The following is an 11,791-nucleotide window of genomic DNA, read 5'->3' as shown; positions in this document are numbered from 1 at the left end:
GAGTATCAAGGAGCAGCTATAGTGTGTACTCGAGTTCACCACAAAGTATCAAGGGGCAGCTAAAATGTGCACTCGAATTCAGCACTGGGACGTAGCAGACCTATCAAGGAGCAGCTAGAACGTGCACTCTAGTTCACCACATAGTATCAAAGAGCAGTAACAGGATCGCTGAAAAATCATTGAACTACAATTAAACAGTACACTGAAACGGAATGTAACGATAGGTCAATGAAATTCGCAAGCCATATGTCAAAAGTAGCATCGCAACACTTGCGAAAGTCACTATTAGGCCTACAGATCTGCGTCTGTTTGACATGACATCTGGCGGCACATACGGGTGTTTTCCTCCTGGCCATCTAAATCTCACGCCATGGTTGTACCGGCTTTTTTACACGCTTTCTTGGGTCGTGATGATACCGAGCTCTGATCGGCCTGGCGATGGGTTGTATCCTTGCCTGACAAAAGTCTAGGTCTGCCGTCAAGTTCCTCATATAACCACCTTGTCCAGTCAGGATGCAGGTTACGCCGTACCTGGGAAGCCTTAACAGGGGTCGGCGACCCTGGGAACTCATCACCAGAGGCTTAGACATTTAAGGACAGAGCACGGGATGGCAAGCTTATGTTGTCCATGTGTATCATGTCTGCATGGTGTTCTTGGTTCGAGCCACGTTGACTAGTCATCGGTTTGCTCGAGGACCAAAGTAAGCTCTTGACCCCTCCATTCTGAGATGGGGCTCATATTTACTTCTGTGTCGTTTGAAATGTCGAGAGGCGGAGTATATTGAAAACAACTAGTGCCAGGGTGTTGACCCGCTGATGGCTATATGGTCACTCCGGGGGTCACTCGACCAACCGGACTACACTCCATCGATGTGGGAGTTTCAAATTATTAATTTCATCCGACTCTATTATTTTACACTTCAATAAGTAATGGCAAAAACTTTGTTTAAAACTCTGTAAGGAAGACTGTTACCAGCCGCTACTGTCAAAATACAAGTTATTTTCTTTGTAGAACAAAGTCGGTGTAAACAAGCATCCAATAACTCAACAATATTTCGATCACACACGGATTTGCAGGAGGCCTTGGCAATTTCACGTAAACCATATGACCTTTGAAACAAAACGTCATCACGCAGTTAGTCAATACTCCAAATGCCACCGGGCAATAACCTTTGTCTCTTTGGCTGACATAGAAACGGGTGTAAAAGAAATGCAAGTCCCCCCGGAATCTAAGTCCGGTCATTTTGTTAAAGTGAATAGAGTCCTCGAGTTCCTTTGTTGAAGATTATGTAGCTTAACCAAACCATTAACCACATTCGTTGACAATACACAGCTATTGTATGGGGTCCTGCATTCCTAGGTCGTCCATTCCTTTTACACCGCTGTAGTGATCTTTTATGTTGCCCCGCCCCCCTCAGTCCGCGTGCACGCCCCAATTTTCTGTTTTGTGTTTAAATGAGGGGGTCAAATCCCCGAGGAAACGAAAAAACGGGGTACTGTTTCATAAAGATTTCTTGAAACTCGTCAAAAGTGTGACCACTTTACTTATATTATCTTGTTTCCAGTATAAAAACTCAAAATAATAATGATAATGACATGAAATAAATGGGTTAAAAAGGTGATTTCTTACAAAGAAATCCCCGAAAAAGGGGTTAACATTTTGATGACGATCCCCTGGAATATTGGTACGACCACTGCCCCACCCCTTAAATGTGTAGGGGGGGGGGGGGGGGGTGACGGCGGGTGCGAGTCCTTAATTGGCCCGTCTTGGATACGGAAACAAGAGTACAAACACCATGGCGAATTTTACGGCTTTCACCAGTGAAATGTTGTCAGTTGCTGTAGTCCCAGGGGTCTGACCGGTTGCGTACAAGAAACCTTGGTTACTCAAGAGGAAACTCAGTACAGATACTGCACCAAGGACGACAGGAAGGTGGTAACTGCATTCATCAGTCAGTGGTATGTTTTCCCACAAACTGTATCCGCATTTGTTGCACCCAGCGTGCAGTGACCACCGATTCAGCCACCGTACAGTGACATGTATGCTGTACCCATCCACCAATGACATGTTCCCGCGGGCATACTGCGCCTGTTAGGGGACTACCAGGACATGTTTTCCCGTCATATAGAATCTGCGATGGCCCGCCCATGGTAGAACCTACACGGCGCCAAATGCTTGAATTGAAGTGAGAAAAAATTCGTCTCAAAAATTTGTTTATCAAAAAAGCTTTTATTGAACCATCCAGAATCGAAGAACATTTCAATCTCTGCTTGTGGATAACATCGCAAATAAACTCTTAGTATCTTCAAAGAAAAAGGGAAATCCGCTGTCGGTATAAAATCTGTGCCCGGGAATCTAAGTCAACAGTCTTCTCCTCAAGGTCGCCGAGTCATTACCCTCATACAAGTACCGTGTGATACTGTCAACGAGATGAGCAGAAAGGTTCCTAGTGACGTCATCGGCGACCTGAACAACGGAATGTATTCCCTAGCAACGTAAGAAAATCACATGGAAGGATTTATCGGATGACGTCAGCAGGGATGGTATTCTTCACTGATGTGGTAGGCAGATTTTAAGGGCATCATTGGCGATGTGACTTTTGAAATTGGAACATGTCATTACTGTCTGCAGGATAAATTACTTCTCTTAATTGATTAGTGCGTACTTTGAAGTAAGTTGAGGTCATGTCATGTAACATGTCACAAACAGGTCACTGAGTGAGCAGTGGGAATATTTCTTTCCATCTGCCAGTGCCAGAGCAAAAGCCAAATTTTGAAATAAATCGGCCAAAACCAACTTACGAGATCCCTATTTCATTTACCTAAACCCCGCTGCAGGTCTTATCGATAGTGCATTTGGTGCATGCTTACTGCAAAACGGTCACAAGTCAAGGTCACAAGTGCTGCTTTCCAACCGTCAAAAAGCCCCTAAACGATAAAAAAACAACTAGAGGCCCATGGCCTTGGCGCTCAGCTGATAATTGCCTTGAATTGGCCTTACGAATAGATATCAAGCACTCAATATCGAGTGTGGGATATTGCGTCGATGTTGGTCTAGCTGTAGCTGGAGTATCTAAATATCAAACTCAGTCTAGTAATCAATGACTCGATAAACCAATAAGCGTGACATTGGAATTCTACAATTCCAGGTTTGACCAAATAACACCTCGCTAATGCTCTTTTAGCAATACATTAAATAACGACTCCCGTACATGCACACTCATATACTATTTCACGATTAGATGTGATCTTTCCTTGAAATAACCCTTAGCGATATTCCCTGGCTGTAAAGAGTTATGTTACCACCAACCAAAGTCCCAGAAGCCTGGCGGTACGACACTAACTAGCCCCATCACTGCCTCATCGTCTTGTCAGACCAAGGTGACCGTGTATCGATAACCGTGGAGTTCGGTCACTGGGCTGAAAGGAGGCCGAGGTTAATAACCCAACCTTCAACAAGCTACCCTGGTATACACCGTCGCCTCGAACATATGAATGAATCTCGCTTTTGACGTCATAACTCGCGAATGACCTGGGATGGGAAAATCAATACAGCACTTGATACGAAACAGCAGATTGAATCAACGACTGCTTCTCTGTTTATCAATGGAATTTGTTTGCAGTTACCATTGGTAATAAATGTGGAGAAATCAATCAATTCAGTTGGTATTTTGAACGTTTAAACATCAATATTCCAAGATTTATGTTTATTTTTTAAATTTCTGGTTATCACTCGCTGTCGCTGGTGCCTGTTTTGTCGGTGAATGTCTCGAATTTCAACGGCAATCATGAATCGATTCAATGGAAAGGGAATAACAAACATTTCATTAACAATGCCTAGAGCTATTAAAATATTGGATTCAGGTTCACGAATCTAAACAATAATATGCACCATCTTCTGCTGTGAGAAATCCGATGCATTTCACAGTTAACGGAAGAAGGCGGAGGCTACGATTTTACATTGAAAAGGGGAGCTTTGGCGTGGTATTGTTTACTCACTCATCCTCTGACAGAATAGAAGGTCACAAGGTAGGCCGATATCTCGTCATTTATAGCGGGCCCGCGAAAAACTGTCGCGCACAAATCGCATGACAAGCGATTTTTCACTTTCTCCCAACAGTCAAGACAGAGTATGTCTGCATGGTTCACTTTCGTTTTTTTACAGAATAGAAGGTCACAAGGTTGGCCAATATGTTGTCATTTACAGCAGACCCGCGATAAAACTGTCGCACCCATCGCATAACAGGCTATTCTTCTCTCCAACAGTCAAGACAGTGCATGTCGGCTTCACTTTATTCGCTATTTTTCTGTTATCGCTGGTCATATGTCATCTTGCTGCTTTTTAGTAGGTTTCACTGAATATGATTTGACACAAATTTACGTCAATTGCACAACTCATGTGCTATTTCTATCGTTTGAGTGCAGAGCGGCGTGCAATAACAACACTAATCACCATCATGCTGTCGTAAACCTAACTCTAAAAGTTGGGTATGGTTAGGTTTACACTGCAAGCGATTGCGACAGCGCATGCGGCTGTGCTTTTTTAATTCACCGGCCGCACTATTCTGACATCCAAACAATGCAATGTTTAATGTGTTGTTATAATTTACGCGAAATTAATTTGAATGTGTAAGGAAGGTTTCCGACCATTGAATGCACTGAAGCCCAAGCGATGAACTTGAATGGCACAACGCATGCGGTATTGCAAAACAACAAAAGCTTTTGTTGGCTCGGCCTTTCAGGTCCTTGACGCGTGCGTTCTCGCAATCGCACGCTGTTGAATCCTATATATACCCTGAAGGTTTCCACTGAATGCGATTTTGCTTGCATCGCACTGCGCATGCATGCGACATCGCAAATAAAAGTTTTTGTTGGTTCGCAAAAATCACCGCGCGGTGTGACTTCATGCGATGTCGAGCCCTTTGTTATACTCAAATCGCAGACAGTGAAAGCCTATCCCGAACCCTCCATTAAAAACCTATGTCGCATATTTTATCAAGATTTGCATGTTAGCTGAATTGTCGAACATGTTTGCAATTATTTTGTCTGGGCGCAAGTTGATTGGCTTCCCTATTGTTCATAAATTCCGGTCCGGCATCTTTCAATATTCCTTCCCCTCCACACTTCCTATAAAGTTCATTGGTAAGAGCCCGGCGACGAAAACTTGCCCTTTCGTTCCTATTTTTCCAACTATGTTAATTTGTATTCATCTGTAGATTCTTCAAGCCAATGTCTTCATTCCTCAAACAATAACTGTGTTACCCAGGAAACTGTCCACAGAGATAAAAATTCAAGGTCTTAGTCGTGCTGGAGATTGATTCTAGATCTAAGATGTTTGCACTGTATTTATTTTGACGAAGTAACCTTGGGATTTGATTCGAATGTAGAGACAGAAACAACTGATGACGTTTTCTCTGGGTTGCGTTCGTTAAAAATTTAGGGTTCTTTTTAATTTAAGCCTTGTGAAACAATGAGGCGACCCCACCATTCACTGAATTGAAAAACCCTTTGATGTTTTTCACAGGCTCAAAACACTTTGGATTTTTTCAATTCTCTGAAAAACCTCTGCGGGGTGCATATTCGTGCCTTGCTGAAAAACCCAAAAATTATTTCAAAAACTAAAAAATTCTTTAAGAGTGTTGGAACTTATGATGCACTCAGAAACAACAACACCGGATTTTACATTCTGGAGAAAGAGGAGAATCACGCCTTTCTATTGATTGGCTATATGACACGATTTGGTTATCTTTTTGCCAACACCCGAGGCGCTATACCTTTTTCCAATCTATAGGTGCTTCCTCCTGTTACAGAGACACGCCATCGACGCAACCTCGAGAAAACTCCCTCTTACAAAAATACCTCCCCGTGTTTGCTCCACAGTTTTGATGTCGCTGTCTTGATGACATCACATTTTGTGTTCCAAGGTGACAAGGTGCACGAAGCTGTGACCTTCATCACCAGAGCAACACAATGGAATTCAGACCAACATCAAGGAGATTAAGTTCGGCTTGTGTTGCGGCCCACCTTTACCTGGAGAATCAGCAGCAGCACATTTTTCGAGGGCATGTCGGTTCAGCTCGGTTCGAGGTAGGATTTCCCCGAAACTATATGTCCATGCCCGTTTGTATCGTAGTACGGCCCTGCGCCAACATTGTGCGCCTGCACGGGCTAAAAACACAAACGAAGGCAATTTTTACCTCGCAATTTCTCGAGTCTGAATGACTTCACATGCCAAACACTTTTATTCATACTGCAGTTTTGATATGGCTGACCACCAAATAGAAGTATTTTTCGAGCCATCTGATTGTAATTTTGAAAGCAAGGTTTTTGCATTTCTGTTCGTTAGATAGCTGACATTTCAGAGAAACCTTACCTACTGATCCTCCACGGGGTGACATTACGAAATGCACAAACCCAGTCGGAGAGTGCACTTTTGCCCGCCGCTGCATTTTCCACCAGACTTAGATTAGATATTGTCCGCGCAAGTTACCCTTAACTCACACAAAGAGATAGCTCAGAAACGATACCCCTGGAAATTAGGAAAAGCCGCATGGTAGCTGAAATTTGTTATGACAAGATTTCGCTGCGCTGATAAGGTGACAATTTCGCAATCAGCTATTAAGACCTCTCCCTCGTGATGTGATATCGGACTCATAAGCCGATTTAACCGCGCCGGCAAATGTTGCGTCAAAGCGCGTCGCACACTGGGAAAAATATGCCTACGCCACGCTGCACAGAGTGTGCGACGAGCTTTTTTGGCATGTTTTTGGGAGAAATCCGATATGTAGAAAAATATCTATCTCAAGCTGCATTTGTGTTGAAAAGAATATGAAATCTTGTAGTTGATTAACCTGTTTGTCCCAAGAAATTCAGTATAGATGATCGCAAAAAGATTGTTTACTCATGAAATGAATTGTGTCACGTGTCATAGTAAACAACTCAACTGCATAAACAACCCGCATGCCTTTCTTCATGACTAAACGCCTAATGTCAAGCCCACACTGACAATTGGAAACGCGCAGTTACAGGCACCCCCACGTCCCAGGCGACGGCATCCAAACACCAGCCAGCAGAAACAAATAAAAAGGGGAAATCGTAGAGATTATAGTTTATATTGCGACAATCCTCTCCCCGGGTAAGATGTGATACATCATTGGCCAGAGAGAACATCACTATTCCACGTGCCTGTGCCCTGATCGGGTCGCGCACTTTCTTTGATGACCCGAACTGACATCATCACCATAATATTGACGACGTCAGTGATATTTATCATTTCTGAAGAGAGCTTTATCAGGGAAGGACAGTTTGACAAAATAGCGCGCTACAGGTAAATATTTATCACTACAACGATTTTTAATTACTCTAAAACTTTGCAAAATTGCAAAATTACATTTTTTAGTTCGAGCCAGCGCGCATGAACAGATCAACTTAGTGCGAATCTGCGGCTTGCGACATTTTGTGAATCAACATGGCGCATTCTTTTGCGTGGGTGGACTGGAAAGGAAATTTAAATACGCTGTGCAGGCAATCTCAGATCAGTGTTCTGGTGGACAATCGTTCCCTCGGATCAGGTTTACTGTAAGGTTCATACTGGGACTTACTGTTGCAAGCTAACTGCTAGTGTTTTGATAGGAACAGCATATTTCTGCGGAGTTACCAAGTCTCTTCTAGACTCTCGCACTGCCCACGCACAATCAATACATTGCTCAAGCGTGCATTGCGTATGCAATACACAGGTGTACTCTCTGGTAAGTACAAATGCATGTGTCTGTGTTTACATTTTGTGAAGCCCTATTCCCGGATCTTTTCTTGGGTTTTGTCGTAATCGATATGATTGCGTGAATCAGTACTGATATGCAGTTTGTGGTTAGTTTTGTTTGTAGTTATGTGACTGATAAATCATACTGAACTGAGTGATACTAGAGGGTAGCTGGTAGCCTAATGCAATGGGGAGTAATGGCAATGCAGAATTTCATGAGATTTTTGTGTTGTCATGTGGTCCAGCTTTCTAAATGCTGGATTTTCCACAGGATATATAGTTATCCTTGCACCTGTCAGAGAGGAACTTCATAAAGCTCTTTGAAGACCACAAAAAACCAGCACTGGTAGCACAAGAGACCACATGCCAGTTGATTGCATACCACAATTTCTTTTGCTTGTTGTGCCAATAGGCCCTTTTCCAGATACGCCGGTACCACCTAGGGACGGCAAAACAAACTACATTTACAATAGGTTTTTACGATAAATTTTTTTTGCCGTGAAGATCTATTGTGAAGATGGTTTGTTTTGCCGACCCTAGGCGGTACCAGCGTATCTGGCAAAGGGCCTATATTTGGGTTTATTTTGGCTTTGAGTGACCACCTAACGACTAGCGTCTGCCAGGTGCAAGCTGTAGTGCCCCCGTGGCAGAGGTTATGAGAAGATCCTCTCCAATATTGTCCAACACGTAATGCATGCAATGCCAATGGACAGGTCTGACACTTGGCATCAGCAGTCTAAGCTGAATCCACGACTTGCATGCTTGGTCTTGTTTCCCATAGAGGACAAGAATTTAGTCAAAACTTCCCTGCTGGGGCCGAGTATTGCTGCTTAAGGGAAATATGGTCCTGTTTAACAAATGCATTGCACTTAGCAGTGCGGTCTTGTTGCTTAATGGTTGTGCAAGTGGAAGAAATAACATCACACAACCGAGACAGGACAGAAGAACGTTCTTGAAATTTGGCATGCAAGATACATATATATTCGAAATTGGCATGACTGTCAGATTCTGAATGATGTAGTACATGTAGTACAAGGGTTGCACTCTGCTCTCCAGAATGAGGCGTTCCGAATCCAACAGTTTGTGCTCAGCTTGCAGACCCTGCTGAGCTGTAGCGGATAAAATGAAGTACGTGTAATAATATCAACATAATTCTGCATGAAGTCTCTGCATGAAGCCTGAGTGAGTGTCTGCATTCTAGTTTAAATCACCTTCTCAATTCAAAATGCAAACAGTTTGCTTACATTCTCCTGTTGCAAACCTCCAAAACAATCAACCCTACATAACCCACGCTCTGTGAGGTAATGAACCCTTAGCAACCAACTTTGTTCTTTGCAGTTGTTTATCATCAGCATAGTGGTAACCCTTGCCAACGTTTTCAGCAGCTTCCTTGTTAGGTTGCTAAGGGCCTACACCTCCTGCAAAATGGTTTTAAAATGATATGATTATTCATTATTGTGCATTGTCGTCGCTATGATTTTAGTATAAAAATGCTAGACTTCCACTTCCAGTCCTTGTGAAAACAAGTCGGTGCTTGTGCAATATTCAGTTGGCGATTGTATGAGCTGCTGAGCACTATGTATGCACGACACAAGGATACCTAACATCTCGTGATTCATAATCATATGACATTTGTTGCATTTTGGTCTTCACGAAAAAAGTTGCTTCGTTTATGTGCTATGATTAGTAATTCAGCTATAGAAATCTGAAAAGGTAGGACGGAATGAATAGTCTGAAAAAGGCAGGGTTGCCAGTGGCAGTGTGTAGAACCTATTCACTCATTGCATGATAACATCCAACCAGAGTTTTTTGGAAAAGACACCGCAAACATATTCTTATCTTAAGCTTTTATAAATAAGTTTAAAACGTATACCTCTAACCCTGTCCTCGACCTGTGCATTGGGTTGGAGATCAACCTAGTTGAACTGCTGCCAAGTTTGTGTGGGGGAGGCACCACTTATTCACAATAGGCCTATTATAAAGGTAGACCTGAGAACTTTGTGTTGTATTGTATTGTACTAAAAATTGTAGGCCTATGAATGTACAGTAATTGTGCCTAGGGAGTTCAGCTTTTGTGGTTTTGGTTTGTGGTTTTATTTGCAGTGATAAAGAAAATGGTGCAATATTTACTGACATAACTGAGATACAGTTCAGGTCGGAAAGATGTGTTGTTGAGCGTTAGTTTCAGTTTTGATGCAGTGCAGGTCCAGCCAGTGTGTTGTTGAGCATAAGTTTGCTGCAGTGCTGGAAATTGTTGAGCATTGCTGCAATGAAGGTAGAAGGTTCGCTGCGACAACTTTATAAATTGCAATTGAATGTATCACATTTTAGTAAATTTTACAATATTGATATCATTCATAATCATTGTCTCTCACACTCACAGTGTCTGATTTTATGAGTTTTTTAAAAATGTCAAATTATAGGTATTAATATTTTTAATGAATGAATTATAAATCGCCAAGGCAGACGTGTGGTAAATGTACCTTGATTTTGCAAACTACATAGTGCACATGAAATTGCAGTAATAATCGGAAGTCAAAACTAGGGAAACGGCCAAAATATTTTCCCTGCTTTGGAGTGGTTATACTATCATTGTATCAAATGTGTACTTCATGGTCACATTCTGGTTTTACTCTTGTTGCTGGCTTTCGTCAAGTTTCTGTGGGATAATAAGAATAATGCTAGTCATTAGCGCTACATGCTATCGAGTTGGGGCTCGACTTCCGTCTTAGGCCTTGAACTTGACGAAGGTGGGTGTCATGGCATGCCTTGAAGTTGAACACGATAGGCTAGCCTAGGTATTGGATGAAAGGTTTCACCCTCTCCCAATACCCCAACTTGAACTGTTGAACCGATTTGCTGGCCTTGATTGAGCAAGATGATAGGTCTACTCAAGTCAACATCGGTATGATCGTGGGGGTTGATACATGTATTTCTAAGCGTTCTCCAAGCAGAATGTTGGGACAGTGTCTGTACGGAGACTTATTTCAAATCACGCAAATGCTGCACACAAAGAGATTTGACCAAAGAGATCACAAAAGTATCTGACTCCGAGTCTGTCTCTGAGTATGATTAACATTTATGCACCAGTTTGCGCCTCAATTGGATTTGTTGATAAGACAGTCATTTGGGGCTCTGATTACTCTACCATCATGATTGTGCATTGGCAACTCTTCAAGCCACTAATTAGTGGTGTTGAATCCAGTGAAAGTTACAGAATTCAGGTGGTGTGCTGTGACCTTGGCAAAGTTCTCCACTATGCTTTTTGTCCAGGCGCAGCACCCAGAGAGAATCTTTTTTCCCACTTTAGCACCCGGGCAAATAATTTAGCACCTGGACAGATTCATAGAGTTGGTAATGGTTTTACTGTTAGAGCACCCAGACAGATTTTGCTGCCAACCTGGACAGAAATGAAGTGCAAAATGCTGGAGGTTTTGTTTGGTGATATTTTGTGTTATATTCTGAAAGGGTGAAGACATAACGATTTAAAATATACATTGTAAATTGTTCATTGCATTTCAGTAATATCTTTCTCAGAATTTCATGCCTCATTCAACCTTTTTGTTGTGTATACAACATGGCTATTGATTTATTCTGCTTTATCTGCATTATCTCTTGATGACGTCGAGTCAATTCCAAGAATTTATTGTATACATCCTGGTGTGGTGGTTTCTGTCGCCACTCGTGCTGCCATCTTGTCAAGTATGGTATAACTATCAGCCAAAGCAAGCTCTAGCGATATCCAGATATATCAGTGCTCACAATGTTCAGGTGTTTTCCTTCAACATCTATACATGTAGGTGATTCCCCAGCTGACCGCCATGCTCTGTGGTCTTACTGATTTGACCTGCTTTGAAATCCTCCCTGTCTGACGTCACCAATTTAAAAGCAGTAGCACCCTGCCTGGAACCTGTATTAAATGCTATGTTGTTCCTTTCTCCTTCGAATCATCCATCGACAGATCAATTTCGTCGTTCAAGGGGCCCGCAAATCAGCAATTTAAAACACTACGTCCTGCAATGATGATCACAT

At 42.4% G+C, this 11,791-nt stretch overlaps 1 protein-coding gene across 2 annotated transcripts in view; it reads left to right on the top strand.

Annotated features, from left to right (window-relative positions):
* Nucleotides 1–7,484: 7,484 nt before the first annotated feature.
* The window catches only part of LOC135499746 (zinc finger protein 232-like), a 30,066-nt gene continuing 25,759 nt past the window's right edge, over nucleotides 7,485–11,791 (top strand). For both annotated transcript variants that reach the window (XM_064790688.1, XM_064790687.1), the window contains exon 1: nucleotides 7,485–7,748. The gene's annotated coding sequence lies outside the window, so the exon portion shown is untranslated. The remainder of the gene's footprint in view (nucleotides 7,749–11,791) is intronic.

This window comes from Lineus longissimus, chromosome 15 (genome assembly GCF_910592395.1).
Source record: "Lineus longissimus chromosome 15, tnLinLong1.2, whole genome shotgun sequence".
NCBI lineage: Eukaryota > Metazoa > Nemertea > Pilidiophora > Heteronemertea > Lineidae > Lineus > Lineus longissimus.
The sequence above is the reverse complement of the archived record's forward strand: the minus strand, read 5'-3'. Positions and strand labels throughout refer to the sequence as shown.